Raw genomic sequence first — 16,316 nt, forward strand, 5'->3', positions numbered from 1 at the left:
GAATATCAAGAGCTCAGATGGAAAACCAGACCTAAGCAAAGAACTGAAAGCCCCTTTACAAGGGAGATGTACTTGAGGGCAATATTATGGAAATTGAAAAGGACGTAGATGAAGAAGGACGTAGATGAAGATGAAATGGGGGCCGGCCGGTTTAGCCGTGCGGTTCTAGGCGCTTCAGTCTGGAACCGCGTGACCGCTACGGTCGCAGGTTCGAATCCTGCCTCGGGCATGGATGTGTGTGATGTCCTTTGGTTAGTTAAATTTAAGTAGTTCTAAGTTCTAGGGGACTGATGACCACAGATGTTAAGTCCCATAGTGCTCAGAGCCATTTGAACCATTTTTTTGTTTTTGATGAAATGGGGGATATGATACTGCGTGAAGAATTTTACAGAGCACTGATAGATCTAAGGCGAAACAAGGCCCCGAGAGTAGAGACATTCCATTAGAATTACTGATAGCCTCGGGAGAGCCAGCCCTGACAAAACTCTACCATCTGGTGAGCAAGATGTATGAGACAGGCGAAATACACTCAGACTTCAAGAAGAATACAATAATTCCAATCGCGAAGGTGTTGACAGGGATGCAAATTATCGCACTATCAGTTTAATAAGTCACGGCTGCAAAATACTAGCACGAATTCTTTACCGACGAATGGAAAAACTGGTAGAAGCCGACCTGGGGAGAGATCAGATTGGATTCCATAGAAATATTGGAACACGTGAGGCAATACTGACCCTACGACTTATCTTAGAAGCTAGATTAAGAAAAGGCAAACCTACGTTTCTAGCATTTGTAGACTTAGAGAAAGCTTTAGACAATATTGCCTGGAATACTCTCTTTGAAACTCTAAAGGTGGCAGGGGTAAAATACAGGGAGCGAAAGGCTATTTACAGTTTGTACAGAAACCAGATGGCAGTTACAAGAATCAAGGGGTATGGAAGGGAAGCAGTGGTTGGGAAGGGAGTGAGACATCGTCGTAGTGCCGCGCGTTATGACCGTGCGGTTTAAGGCGCCATGTCACGGACTGCGCGGCCCCTCCCGCTGGCGGTTCGAGTCCTCCATCGGGCATGGATGTATGCTTTGTTCTTAGCATAAGATAGTTTAAGTTATTTTAAGTTGTGTGTAAGTCTAGGGACCGATGACGTCGGCAGTTTGGTCCCTCAGGAATTCACACACATTTGAACATATGAACATAGTTGTATCATATCCCCGATGTTATTCAGTCTGTCTCTATACTGAGTAAGCAGTAAAGGAAACAAAAGAAAAATTTGGAGTAGGAATTAAAATCCATGGAGTAGAAGTAAAAAGTTTGAGGTTTGCCGATGACATTCTAATTCTGTCAGAGACAGCGAAGGACTTGGAAGAGCAGTCGAACGGGATGGACAGTGTCGTGAAAGAAGGGTATAAGATGAACATCAACAAAAGCAAAACGAGGATTATGAAATGTAGTCGAATTAAGTCGGGTGATGCTGAGGGAATTAGATTAGGAAATGAGACATTTAAAGTAGTAAAGGAGTTTTGCTATTTGGGGAGCAAAATAACTGACGATGGTCGAAATAGAGAGGATATAAAATGTAGACTGGCTATGGCAAGGAAAGCGTTTCTAAAGAAGAGAAATTTGTTAACATCGAATATAGATTTAAGTGTCAGGAAGTCCTTTCTGAAAGTATTTGTATGGAGTGTAGCCATGAATGGAAGTGAAACATGCATGATAAATAATGTAGACAAGAAGAGAATAGAAGCTATCAAAATGTGGTGAATGCTGAAGATTAGATGAGTAGATCACGTAAGTAATGAGGGGGTACTGAACAGAATTGTGGAGAAGAGAAATTTGTGGCACAACTTGACTAAAAGTACTGGAGGTAAGCGTGGAGGATAATGGTAGAGGGAGACCAAGAGATGAATACACTAAGCAGATTGAGAAGGACGTAGGTGGCAGTAGGTACTGGGAGATGAAGAAGGCCACGCGGGATTAGCCGAGCGGTATGCCGGCACGGTAGCTCAGCGTGTTCGGTTAGAGGGTTAGCTGCCCTCTGTAATAAAAAAAAAAAAAAAAACTGAGTGAATGGATCAATAACGAACTTCAATGGGCGTCAGGTGACGTCCGCCACGAACAACTGAAACGAACAATAACGAACAAAATGAGATTAAAAAAAAAAAAAAGCGGTCTGAGGCGCTGCAGTCACGGACTGTGCGGCTGGTCCCAGCGGAGGTTCGAGTCCTCCCTCGGGCATGGGTGTGTGTACAATTTTGGTAAACATTTTTCGATACAGTGATCAATAAATTATTATATTTTAACTAAAGTTCAGTCTTGATCACAACACTTATGTCTCAATAACATAGGTCACCGGTTTCGGTTATATTTATATAACCATCTTCAGACCCATGGCTTCCTTGGAGGATGGTAGGCGGAGCTCTCCTCAGCTGCTACGAAGTGGTGAATGCTGAAGATTAGATGAGTAGATCACGAGCAGCTGAGGAGAGCTCCGCCTACCATCCTCCAAGGAAGCCATGGGTCTGAAGATGGTTATATAAATATAACCGAAACCGGTCACCTATGTTATTGAGACGTAAGTGTTGTGATCAAGACTGAACTTTAATTAAAATATAATGTGTTTGTGTGTTTGTCCTTAAGATAATTTCGGTTAAGTAGTGTGTAAGCTTAGGGACTGATCGCCTTAGCAGTTAAGTCTCATACGATTTGACACACACATGCTCAGTTGAAGAAGCTTGCGTAGGGTAGAGGGAGAGCTGTATCAAACCAGTCTCTGGTCTTAAGACCATATAGGGTCTCACAAAAAGGTACGGCCAAACTTTCAGGAAACATTCCTCACACACAAAGAAAGAAAATGTGTTATGTGGACATGTGTCCGGAAACGCTTAATTTCCATGTTAGAGCTCATTTTATTACTTCAAATCACATTAATAGTGGAATGAAAACACACAGCAACAGAACGTACCAGCGTGACTTCAAACACTTTGTTGCAGGAAATGTTCAAAATGTCCTCCGTTAGCGAGGATAGGTGCATCCACCCTCCGTCGCATGGAATCCCTGATGCGCTGATGCAGCCCTGGAGAATGGCGTATTGTATCACAGCCGTCCACAATACGAGCACGAAGAGTCTCTGCATTTGGTACCGGGTTGCGTAGACGAGAGCTTTCAAATGCCCCCATAAATGAAAGTCGAGAGGGTTGAGGTCAGGAGAGCGTGGAGGCCACGGAATTGGTCCGCCTCTACCAACCCATCGGTCACCTAATCTGTTGTTGAGAAGCGTACGAACACTTCGACTGAAATGTGCAGGAGCTCCATCGTGCATGAACCACATGTTGTGTCGTACTTGTAAAGGCACATGTTCTAGCAGCACAGGTAGAGTATCTCGTATGAAACCATGATAACGTGCTGCATTGAGCGTAGATGGAAGAAACTAAAATGAGCTCTAACATGGAAATTAAGCGTTTCCGGACACATGCCCACATAAGCTCTTTTCTTTATGACTGGATGTTGTGTGATGTCCTTAGGTTAGTTAGGTTTAAGTAGTTCTAAGTTCTAGGGGACTGATGACCATAGATGTTAAGTCCCATAGTGCTCAGTGCCATTTGAACCATCTTTTCTTTATTTGTGTGTGAGGAATGTTTCCTGAAAGTTTGGCCGTACCTTTTTGTAACAACCTATATATATATATATATATATATATATATATATATATATATATATATATATTCAAATGCTGGAGAGCCCTGGCAATTGTGACGATTTAGGGGCAAAATAAGCTGAAAATTTGAAACAAAGTTTGTGATGGAGAGAGCTTTGGACATGCGTAGTCCGTGTAGCATTGCTAGCTAGCGTGCTTGTGCTGCAGTGGTGTAATTGTTAGCACTCCTGCCTACTAACCACGGAGATCGGGGTTCAAGTTCTGGCCGTGGCACATACTTTAAATTATTTTTTTCAGCTTCTACCTTTATCGTAGCATAAAGATGAGACTTACATGTCTCGAGGAAATTTAATTATAAGAATTTTACAAAATTTATCAATGCATTAAAACTAAAAACTTTTATTTATAGCCATAGGTCCTGATCCCTCTAAGAAAATAGCAGACAGGAACATTTTCTTTCAGTGAACACAAAAAGTAATGTGGACTCGCAGACAGGAAAATATGATCAACATGTTCTCCATCGCTTTCTGGCTGGACGCAAGAATAGTTGTCAGGCTCTTGCGAAGGCAGATGGAAAGCACACTCAGACAGATTAGGAGTTTTTACATAACGAAAAAACCGCAGACATATATATACCTTGCAACGTGCTGTTCAGAAGAGATCTCCACCACCCCCTCGTAGTCTTACGTATTTATGGACAGCCCTACAGGATTCAGGTGTCAGTTCCCTCCAGCACTAAGGTCCATTGATGGTGACCGGGCCAAATATCTCACGAAATAAGCGTCTAACGAAAAAACTACAAAGAAAGAAACTCGTCTAGCTTGAAGGGGGGATCCAGATGACGCTATGGTTGGCCCGCTAGATGGCGCTGCCATAGGTCAAACGGATATCAACTGCGTTTGTTTAAATAAAGACCCCCATGTTTTATTACATATTCGTGTAGTACGTAAAGAAATATGAATGTTTTAGTTGCACCACTTTTTTCGCTTTGCGATAGATGGAGCTGTAATAGTCACAAACATATGGCTCACAATTTTAGACGAACAGTTAGTACCAGGTAGGTTTTTTAAATTAAAATACTGAACGTAGGTACGTTTGAACATTTTACTTCGGTTGTTCCAATGTGATACATGTACCTTTGTGAGCTCATCATTTCTGAGAACGCATGCTGTTACAGCGTGATTACCTGTAAATACCACATTAATGCAATAAATGCTCCAAATGATGTCCGTCAACCTCAATGCATTTGGCAATACGTGTGACGACATTCCTCTCAACAGCGAGTAGTTCGCCTTCCGTAATGTTCGCACATGCACTGACAATGCGCTGACGCATGTTGTCAGGCGTTGTCGGTGGACCACGATAGCAAATATCCTTCAACTTTCCCCACAGTAAGAAATCCGGGGGCCCGATTCGGTGAACGTGCGGGCCACAGTATGGTGCTTCGACGACCAATCTACCTGTCATGAAATATGCTATTCAATACCTCTTCAACCGCACGCGAGCTATGTGCCGGACATCCATTATGTTGGAAGTACATCGCCATTCTCTCATGCATTGAACCATCTGGTAGTAACCGGTAGAACATTACGTAGGAAATCAGCATACATTGCACCATTTAGATTGCCATCGATAAAATTGGGGCCAATTAGCCTTCAAGTGGTTCAAATGGCTCTGAGCACTATGCGACTTAACTTCTGAGGTCATCAGTCGCCTAGAACTTAGAACTAATTAAACCTAACTAACCTAAGGACATCACACACATCCATGCCCGAGGCAGGATTCGAAACTGCGTCCGTAGCGGTCGCCCGGCTCCAGACTGCAGCGCCTAGAACCGCACGGCCACTCCGGCCGGCAACTAACCTTCCCCCCATAATGCCGCACCATACATTAACCCGGCAAGGTCGCTGATGTTCCACTTTTCGCAGCCATCGTGGATTTTCCGTTGCCCAATTCTGCTAATTATGCCGCTTTACGTTACCGCTGTTGGTGAATGACGGTTCGTCGCTAAATAGAATGCGTGCAAAAAATCTGTCATCGTCCCGTAATTTATCTTGTGCCCGGTGGCAGAACTGTACACGACGTTCAAAGTCGTCGCCATGCAATTCCTGGTGCATAGAAATACGGTACCTGTGCAGTCGATGTTGATGTAGCATTCTCAACACCGACGTTTTTGAGTTTCCCGATTCTCGCGCAATTTGTCTGCTACTGATGTGCGGATTAGCCCCGACAGCAGCTGAAACACCTACTTGGGCATCATCATTTGCTGCAGGTCGTGGTTCGCGTTTCACATGTGGCTGAACACTTCCTGTTTCCTTAAATAACGTAACTATCCGGCGAACGGCCCTGACACTCGGATGATGTCGTCCAGGATACGGAGCAGCATACATAGCAGAGCCCGTTGGTCATTTTGATCACAATAGCCACACATCAACACGATATCGACCTTTTCCGCAATTGGTAAACAGTCCATTTTAACACGGGTAATGTATCACGAAGCAAATACCGTCCGCACTGGCGGGGTCTTACGCGATACCACGTACTTATACGTTTGTGGCTATTGCAGCGCCATCTATCACACAGCGAAAATAGTGGTCCAACTAAAACATTCATATTCCTTTACGTACTACACGAATATGTAATAAAAATGGGGGTTCCTATTTTAAAAAAGGCAGTTGATATCCGTTTGACCTATGGCAGCGCCATCTAGCGGGGCAACCATAGCGTCATCTGGTTTCCCCCTTCAAACTAGACAAGATTCGTCCTTTGTAGTTTTTTCGTTTGATGCTTATTTCGTGAGATATTTGGCCTGGTCAGTATCAGTGGACCACACTATATATATTGTGACTTGACTTTATGTAGCATAGGTAACAGCGACCGCAGTGAGAAAGAGATGAAGGCCTCTGGTACAGTACACACTGTGAGATAGCGGCCAGATTGAGTGCGAAGCACCCTCCGCCACGCGCCGCACAGCGCAGCGCGCCAGCGCGGCCCTAGGCCTGGGGTCGGCAGCCTCTGTGCAGATAAGGCCGCAGCACCGCTTCCTGTCCTGGCGAGATAAGCACTCCGCCTCTGCTGCCGCACCAGCCTGGAGCTGCAAGGCCTCGCCCACTGCCTGCGGCGTTAGCCCGAACCTAGGCACGGACGTTCGCCACGCCGGACGTTTGCCACGGTTTCAACTGCTCCGAAGGGTTGGGTGCCTTGTCTCCCCCTCTTCCTCCTCATCGCTGCCGCGCAGTAAAGTTACTTACTGACCCTTTCCGCTGGTTTACTTAAGGGGCTCCGGAACGCCCTATACTTGCAATGTTAAAATAACGCTTATAAATTACATCTTTCCTCTCAAAGTATTTGAGGTAGGAAGTTGAACTTTTTACAGATTATTTATTGGAATATGGGCTACAACTTAACACAGGGATTTTACAAAATTTTAGTTCAGTTATTAAAGATGATTTTTTTTCCAATTGTAATGAAAATTCACAACATTTTTTTGCAATTTTTTATTTACATATTCAAAAATATACAGTTTTTTGGAAAAAGGCTGTGTTAAATTATGCAGAAGGTACTGTGTAACATTTACTGAAAGTTTGAAACAAATATGTTTGGAAGATCCTTAGAAAACATGTAATTAGTATGAGAAAATAAAAGTTTTGGGAATCGAGCGACAAAGATTGGATTAACTTTTTAGTGCATTCCAGGTCCATAGGATGGATTATCTTCATCCTCTGCAAACTCCTCCTCCAGCTTCCTCTTGTTCCTCCTCCTGTTTACTCTTGCTTGTGTTTCTAGACTCTTTACAGCCCTGTCTGCAGCCCGAAGGCGTTCTGCGTCGTTACATATGGGCGATACTTTCTTAGTTATCGTCTTTATTCTTTACAGTAATAACACATACCTTTGGCTTTCCAACATTTCTCCTTTTCTTAAAAGCCTTCAGAGGATTTCTAATAACTTTACTTTTACTCATTATTATACTTCAATAAAACAGAGACTCAAGAAACAGAATTAATTACGAATATTTTCGAGATAACGACAGAGTAAATAAACATGAAACAATGGACAGTCACACCAGCAATATATATTGAACCATCACAGGTTAGCCACAACACATACTTTATCTCACATCACTAAAATGTACCTGATGAACACGGACGTTAACAATAACGCCATTTGACAGCAGTTTAACAGCGCCACAGTGGGTCACGCCCATGTAGAACACATTTCAAAAAAAAAAATTTAAAAATAGTTTTAGTCTTCGGAATTGAATAAATTATATATCTATTAAAAGGTAATAGTCTGCAGATTCAGAAAACGCAAAAAAGTAAAAATTGAACTTTTCATGATTTTGAGCCTTTCCGGAGCCCCTTAACATAGTACCAGAATCTCTTTGGATTTTCCGCCACATTTCTAGAGACACTTTCGTTGTGGAAACTATTAAATCCATCTCGCATTGAAATCCGCACCAAATTTCGAGCCTCAGTAAAACTTCCCCAATCTTGAGAGTTTTTGCGTCCGTCTAAGTTATACTTGCCTTTTTCGGTGCTCCTGCAGCAGCTTTCTGTCGTGTTTTGTCTACCATGGGGGATCAGTTCCGTCTCTTATTAATTTATTTGGTATGAATCTCTCGAGTGCTGCTGATACTATTTCTTGGAACTAAAGCCACATATGGTCTTCACTTACATAGTTTGGAAGTATTGGAGACTGTCTCTTAGAAAGACGTCAACCGAATTTTTAGCTGCTATTATAGACATATTTCGCGTTTAGTTTTGGTGAATTTCTTTGTTACGGAATTGAGCCTCGCTACGACTGTTTGTTCACTAACCCCTGTATCTGTAGTGATGCTAAGTATTATTGGTGGCTGAGAGGTCAAGTGTGTTTTCGTAACCATTTACAATTTGAAAGGCGTCGTGAACTAATTGTTCAAAATAATTAAAAAAAACATTTAGAACAATTACGGAAGTTGTTTTCTATCTACAATATGGTCTGAAAATGTATTTTTGTCAACATAAGGAAGGTAGATTGAAGTCACTACCAACTGTAATTGTATGAGTAGCGTACCTATTTGTGATGAGACTCAAGTTTTCTTTGAACTGTTCAGCAACTGTTTCATCTGAAACCAGGGCTCGGTAAAAGGTGACAGTTATTAATTTATTCCGGTTGTCGAATGTAACCTCTGCCCATACTAAGTCACAGGAACTGTCTGCTTCAATTGCGCTTGTGAGCTGGAACACACATTACATTATTTTTCCTTAAGTTGTGCTTCTTGTTTCTGCTGTAGTGCAGATCATTACAATTACGGCTTTTCCTTCAAACCTAGGATGCTTTCTCTGTGACCCTGTAAATACCAGAGCTAAACAATGTAGAACAACAACGTACGTTACAAGCATAGCATTCTGTATTACTTCATTTCCTTATTTCTAACATTTTCAAATTGTAAGTCGACTTTAGGTGACATGTCGATCATAGATGTTCTTATCTCTGTTTATGAACGTACTTTTAGTCATGTTTTGAACATTGTCCCGCTACACTTTATTAACTAATGTTTTTAGAAATGGTTCAAATGGCTCTGAGCACTATAGGACTCAACTGCTGTGGTCATAAGTCCCCTAGGACTTAGAACTACTTAAACCTAACTAACCTAAGGACATCACACACATCCTTGCCCGAGGCAGGATTCGAACCTGCGACCGTAGCGGTCTCGCGGGTCCAGACTGCAGCGCCTTTAACCGCTCGGCCACTCCGGCCGGCTAATGTTTTTAGAGAGTAAATTAATATGGAGTATGTTGTTCTTCTTTTCAAACATTCACAAACCCATTTATTCTTTCACTATTGTCTTTTGGGTATGCAGTTGTAGTAATTAAAGCAGGCACAAATGCAGTGATAAAAAAGAAATTCGCATTCTCGTTTCATCGTTCCTTTCTTGTTGCTCCCATGGCGATGGACTGTTTCTATCGCAATCAGTAAGCGTGAAAGGAAGCTATCGTACAGACAGAGCGATCTATTTTTATACTTGGCAGAAGTAATTACATACTGACTCAATCGTCGGTATTGCTTTCGTTTCCCAAAAGTTATAAATATTTCGATTTCGGAAAAGGAGCTCTGTGTTTGGCCAAGATGTCGAAGAAGAAGGTTCCTTACGTACTGGTCGAATCGAGTAAGATGTGGAGACGGCGGTTTGAAAGCGGACAGAAGAGGGACGCGGAAGGGCGTCCCTTACGTGAGGGATCGCTACCTGGCGAAGGAGCAAGTGTGGCAAATGTCCGGCATTCGCCCAGTTGCCGGGCTTCCTTGCAACAAGCACACTAGCGGCAGCCGTTCTGTATGTTCCGGATTTGCAGAAACTGCTGCAGGCGTTTTGACGAACTTCTGTAGTCAGAACACTGTGTGGACCCCCGCTTGTGCAATCGGAACTTCTGCACCTGTGTTAACTGCGCAGTGCAGGCAACCCGACGGCGGCCGGGCCATTATACTGACAAGGGAACCTCCCCATCGCACCCCCCTCAGACTTAGTTATAATTTGGCACAGTGGATAGGCCTTGAAAAACTGAACACAGATCAATCGAGAAAACAGGAAGAAGTTGTGTGGAACTATGAAAAAAAAAATGAGCGAAATATACAAACTGAGTAGTCCATGCGCAAGATAGGCAACATCAAGGATAACGGGAGTCTAGGACCGCCGTGGTCTAGTGGTTTGCGTGAGCAGCTGCGGAGCGAGAGGTCCCTGGTTCAAGTCTTCCCTCGAGTGAAAAGTTTACTTTCTTTATTTTCGCAAAGTTATGATCTGTCCGTTCGTTCATTGACGTCTCCGTTCACTGTAATAAGTTTAGTGTCTGTGTTTTGCGACCGCACCGCAAAACCGTGCGATTAGAAGACGAAAGGACGTGCCTCCAATGGGAACCGAAAACATTTGATCGCACTGTCATAGGTCAATCGATTCCTCCACAGGAAAACACGTCTGATATATTCTATACGACACTCGTGACGGCATGTGGGTCACATGACAGGAATATGTTGTCGACCCACGTATCTTGTACACTTGGCGAATGGGACCAAAAGATTCTTCTACCTTGCTCGATTTAGGTTTTCTTGTGGATGTGATAATCACTCCCAAAAAAAGTGATGACAGACAGATAATAATTGTCTGAAAATAAAAAATTAAACTTTTCGCTCGATGGAAAACTTGAACCAAAGACCTCTCGTTCCGCAGCTTCTCTCGCTAACCACGGGACCACGACGCTCCTGAGCCTAGACAGTCCTTGATGTTGCCTATCTTGCACATGGACTACTCAGTTTGTATATTTTGCTTATTTTTTTCATAGTTCCACACAACTTCTTCCTGTTTTCTCGATTGATCTGTGTTCAGTTTTTCAAGGCCTATCCACTGTGCCAACGTATAACTAAACCTGAGGGGGGTGCGAGGGGGAGGTTCCCTTGTGAGAATGTTGTTACTCTGGTTGTTGTTGTTGTTGTCGTCTTCAGTCGGAAGACTGGTCTGATACAGCTCTCCACGCTACTGTATCCTGCGTACCAGGTGTAGAAGTATGAAACCAGAAATTGGCTGCAGTAATTACACGCCTGTGGTTTGAAACTGATAATCCGTATTTCATTCGAAACAATCTCCATAGCTACTTACACATTTCTCCTACCTCTCCGGCAGGCTATGAACGCCACACCAAAACAACTGTTCTCCTTTCGAAGCGAACCAATCAGCGAGCCACTTCCATACATTTTCGTACGAACTGAAGCGTTGTTCAGCGAGAGCCCGTCCCAGTGGTGCAAATATATGATAATCGGACGGAGTCAAGTCTGGAGAATAAGACGCATGCCCTAGTACACTACTGACCATTAAAACTGCTACACCAAGAAGATGACTTGCTACAGACGCGAAATTTAACCGACAGCAAGAAGAAGCTGCCATATGCAAATGATTAGCTTTTCAGAGCATTCACACAAGGTTGGCGTCGGTGACGACACCTACAACGTGCTGACATGAGGAAAGTTTCCAACCGATTTCTCATACACAAACAGCAGTTGACCGGCGTTGCCTGGTGAAACGTTGTTGTGATGCCTCGTGTAAGGAGGAGGAATGCGTACCATCACGTTTCCGACCTTGATAAAGGTCGGATTGTAGCCTATCGCGATTGCGGTTTATCGTATCGCGACTTTGCTGCTCGCGTTGGTCGAGATCCGGTGACTGTTGGCAGAATATGGAATCGGTGGGTTCAGGAGGGTAATATGGAACGCCGTGCTGGATCCCAACGGTCTCGTATCACTAGCAGTGGAGATGACAGGCATCTTATCCGCATGGCTGTAACGGACCGTGCAGCCACGTCTCGATCCCTGAGTCAACAGATGGGGGCGTTTGCAAGACAACAACCATCTGCACGAACAGTTCGACGACGTTTGCAGCAGCACGGACTATCAGGTCGGAGACCATGGCTACGGTTACCCTTGACGCTGCATCACAGACAGGAGCGCCTGCGATGGTGTTTTCTTAACGACGAACCTGGGTGCACCAATGGCAAAACGTCATTTTTTCGGATGAATCCAGGTTTTGTATGCAGCATCTTAATGGTCGCATCCGTGTTTGGCGACATCGCGGTGAACGCACATTGGAAGCGTGTATTCGTCATCGCCATACTGGCGTATCACCTGCCATGATGGTATGGGGTGCCATTGGTTACACGTCTCGGTCACCTCCTGTTCTCATTGACAGCACTTTGAACAGTGGACGTTACATTTCAGATGTATTACGACTCGTGGTTGTACCCTTTTTCGATCCCTGCGAAACCCTACCTTTCAGCAGGATAATGCACGACCGCATGTTGCAGGTCCTGTTAGGCCTTTCTGGATACAGAAAATGTTCGACTGCTGCCCTGGCCAGCGCATTCTCCAGATCTCTCACCAACTGAAAACGTCTGGTCTATGGTGGCCGAGCAACTGGCTCGTCACAATACGCCATTCACTACTCTTGATGAACTGTGGTATCCTGTTGAAGCTGCATGGGCAGCTGTACCTGTACACGCCATCCAAGCTCTGTTTGACTCAATGCCCAGGCGTATCACGGCCGTTATTACGGCCAGAGGTGGTTGTTCTGGGTACTGATTTCTCAGGATCTATGCACCCAAATTGCGTGAAAATGTAATCACATGTCAGTTCTGGTATAATATATTGGTCCTATGAATACCCGTTTATCATCTGCATTTCTTCTTGGTGTAGCAATTTTAATGATCAGTAGTGTATTTCCCAACTGAATGTCTCGATCGTTTCCCTGACCCGTTTTGCTGTGTGTGACGGGGTGTTATCATGGAGCAATATGACTTTGTGTTGCCTTTCTCCATAGTACTGCCGTTTTCCACGTAATGCTCGATTTAAATCGATTATTTGATGTTGGCAGCGGTCAGTATTAACTGTTTCACTAGGTTTTAACAAGGTCATAATATATGACACCCTTCTGGTCCCACCGAACACAGAGCATTGTCTTCAAAGCGGTTTGGTCTTGCAGTTGATGTCGATCGTTTGCCTGTATTCACTCATGATTTACGACGTTTAGGATTCTTAAGATATATCAGTTTTTCGTCATCTGTCACTAGTCGATGGAGAAACAACTTTCTTTTGTAACTGGCGAGTAACATTTCACATGCGGTCTTTGAAATTGCCTGCGGTCTTTCATTCAGTTCATGCGGAACCCGTTTTCCCACTTGCTGCACCTTTCGCACAGATTTCATCTGAAGAGAAATGGCTTACTGCGTCACATTCAGTAGTTCCGCGAGTTCCTGTTGAATTTTCGAATCATCTCCCTCCAGTAAGGCCTGCAATTCCTCGTCTTAGAACTTTTCCGTATCTTCCCGCGCTCGTCGTTTCTCACGTCAAAATCACCACTTTTTAATTTTTTGAACCACTGGAAACACTGTGTTTTCCAAGAGCATATTCGCCGAAAGCTTTGATAAGAATTCGACGCGATTCGGCGGCGGTTTCCTTCAACAGAAAACCAATTCTGTCCGCAAATCGTAGTTCCTAGGCACAAAAATCGACACGTTTAGGGGTTTGAAACGGATACCGATGTAAGGAACTCTGGTTACTGTGTGTTGACATTCGTCGTCAGCCGTTACAGGAAGCAGATGGCGCTGTCTCACGGGCTCTATACCATGGAGGTAAGAATAAGGGGGGATGGCGCTGCGTATCCCAGCCGTACTACGTTTTGAAGCCATGGGGGCGTGGCTCGCTGCCATGACACTCTGACCAAAACATTGCCAGTGTGCTATAGCGCTGCGTGTATCACAGTCGCTAATTGCACCGTATACGCTTGTAACGTCATCAGATTGGTTGTTTCAAAGTTTTTGTTTAAAATAAAATCTCGTAAAGGTGAAATTCCGCGTTTCTTCTGATTAAAAATAGTTTTTAATGTAATATTACGAATAGCTAGCCTTCGATGTAAACGATACAATTTTGTTAATTCAGTAATAAACATGTATCACAAACTGAATAATAGAAACTGAAAACTAAGTTAGCTATACCCTCCCTCCAAAGCCCCATACATACATCTTGTTTGTAATACGTACTGAGACATTTCAGTTACGTTACACTACTGGGAAACACTGTTCATTACCACCAATATTTACTGAAATACGGTACATGGAATGGCAAATCTACACAGTGTCCTGTTTAGGCCTATACTTTACGCCAGTTAATGTAGTGTTAGCTTTTAATTTGGTACATGATGAAGACAAAGTGAGTTACTCGACACTTCGATTATCGACGATACGTGCGTATTATACTGAAACGTGAACTTGAAAACTAAGAATTTAGTTCTTTGAATTGACATACCTTTTGCAAATGTTTTGGGTGTGTAGGGAAAACTGACGGTACAGCATTTTCTCGGAGCCTTACCGTTGAAAGGGAAGTTCGGTCTATGTCCTCTTCTCGGAAATGCTGAGAACATATAGTGCTCCATTTAGACGCACGCCAATTCTTCCTCCTCACGACATTCTCCCACAGAGCTTTCCGACTTTCATTTTTAGGAAATCTAAAGTCGTACAGGAGAAAAACACGCTATAGTACAAGTACCGCTGTAGGACACGTTCGTTCACAATGAAGTTGTAAAATCACACTTAACGAGACAACTTACACATGAAATGTTATTCCCTTCGATTTCGCATCACAATCAGAACGATTCGTACATCCGAACACGACACAAGTCACCATAATAGTGCAAAATCCTTCCAAAAGCGAGCGACAAGCCTATACACACAAGCTTACAGCAGCAATGTTTTGGTCGGATTGAGATGGCTACCCTCGGCTTCACATAGCTTCACAGCTGTGACGTCACGGCGTCTCCCTCTATTCTTACCTCCATGGCACTAGAGCACATGGCAACCACTGTTTCTTCACTCCAGTTTGTTCTCAGGTAAACTGTTTAATGGTGCTATACCAATAGATAGGTTTGTCCATTGTAGGACGGCTTTCAGTCACATTTTGTTTATATGTACATTTGCTCTAAGTAATTTTGGGACAGTTTGTCTCTCGCGCATGCGCTCGGCCGCGGCCGAGCCTCGCCGCAGAACTGCTCGCGACGCCTGGTTTCTGAGCCGCTCACGTGTGGTCCTGATTTCTGGCCGGCGTAGCTCCGTCTACGTTCGCCTTAATGGTTTTAATTTTGACTGACATAATCTTATGATTATGCGTCTTTATTGTTTTAATTTTTAATCTGTGACATGGCCAGTGTTTGGCTCTCAAAGTAATTTAATTTTTTGTAAGTATCACGATTTCATTATTATGCAATCATTAGACTGATAATGCTTTTTAGTGAGTAATATATGTCCGTATGTGATTTAATTTATAGGTTCTGAAGAAGATTCCATTACTGGAATCGAAACCTAGGTAAACGAGTAAACAATTACCTTGCAACTGAGGGCTGAAAAAAATTGTTTATTTTCTGTACATTTCACAGTTGCTGACACGCTGCAATATGTTAAAGATTTGTAGATCACTAATGTCTTTGTTCAGGGCTCCAAAAGCACAGACAGGCCAACGCGTTTCTTCGTTCTTTCGAGTACGGTGCAAACTTTCGCTGGGGAGCCATTACACATCCTCCCTGCAGTACCAATATCCACCCTCCCCCCCCCCCCCCCCTCCAATGCGATGTCCATGTTGTTGGAGCCCTGGAGAAAGGCATTCGTGACCATCCACTTGCTTTGGACAAAGAGGTCCACGCCTGGGTACTATCATGGTTCCACAGGCAACCAACCCGTGCGGGCTAGCCGCGCGGTCTCGAGCGCCTTGCCATGGTTCGCGCAGCTGCCCCCCCCCCCCTCCCCCCCCCCCCCCGCCGTCGTAGGTTCGAGTCCTCCCTATGGCATTGGTGTGTGTGTGTGTTGTCCTTAGCGTAAGTTAGTTGTGTGTAGGCATAGGTACCTATGACCTTAGTCCCATAGGAACTAACCACAAATTCCCAGGCAACCACAAACAATTTTCTATGAAGGCACTGGGCTCATTCGAAAGTACTGTAAGGACTTGTAAGGATCGCTAAGGAGCCCATGGAATACGGCGTCAGCGGCCGCAGTCGTTTCTTTTTATTTGGATGAGTCCATTCTAAAATGAAATCGAATGATCAGACACGCTCAGTCGCGTCTAAAGCAAGTAGTAGACTTTGATTCATTGGTACGAGAG

This window comes from Schistocerca cancellata, chromosome 11 (genome assembly GCF_023864275.1).
Source record: "Schistocerca cancellata isolate TAMUIC-IGC-003103 chromosome 11, iqSchCanc2.1, whole genome shotgun sequence".
Classification (NCBI taxonomy): domain Eukaryota; kingdom Metazoa; phylum Arthropoda; class Insecta; order Orthoptera; family Acrididae; genus Schistocerca; species Schistocerca cancellata.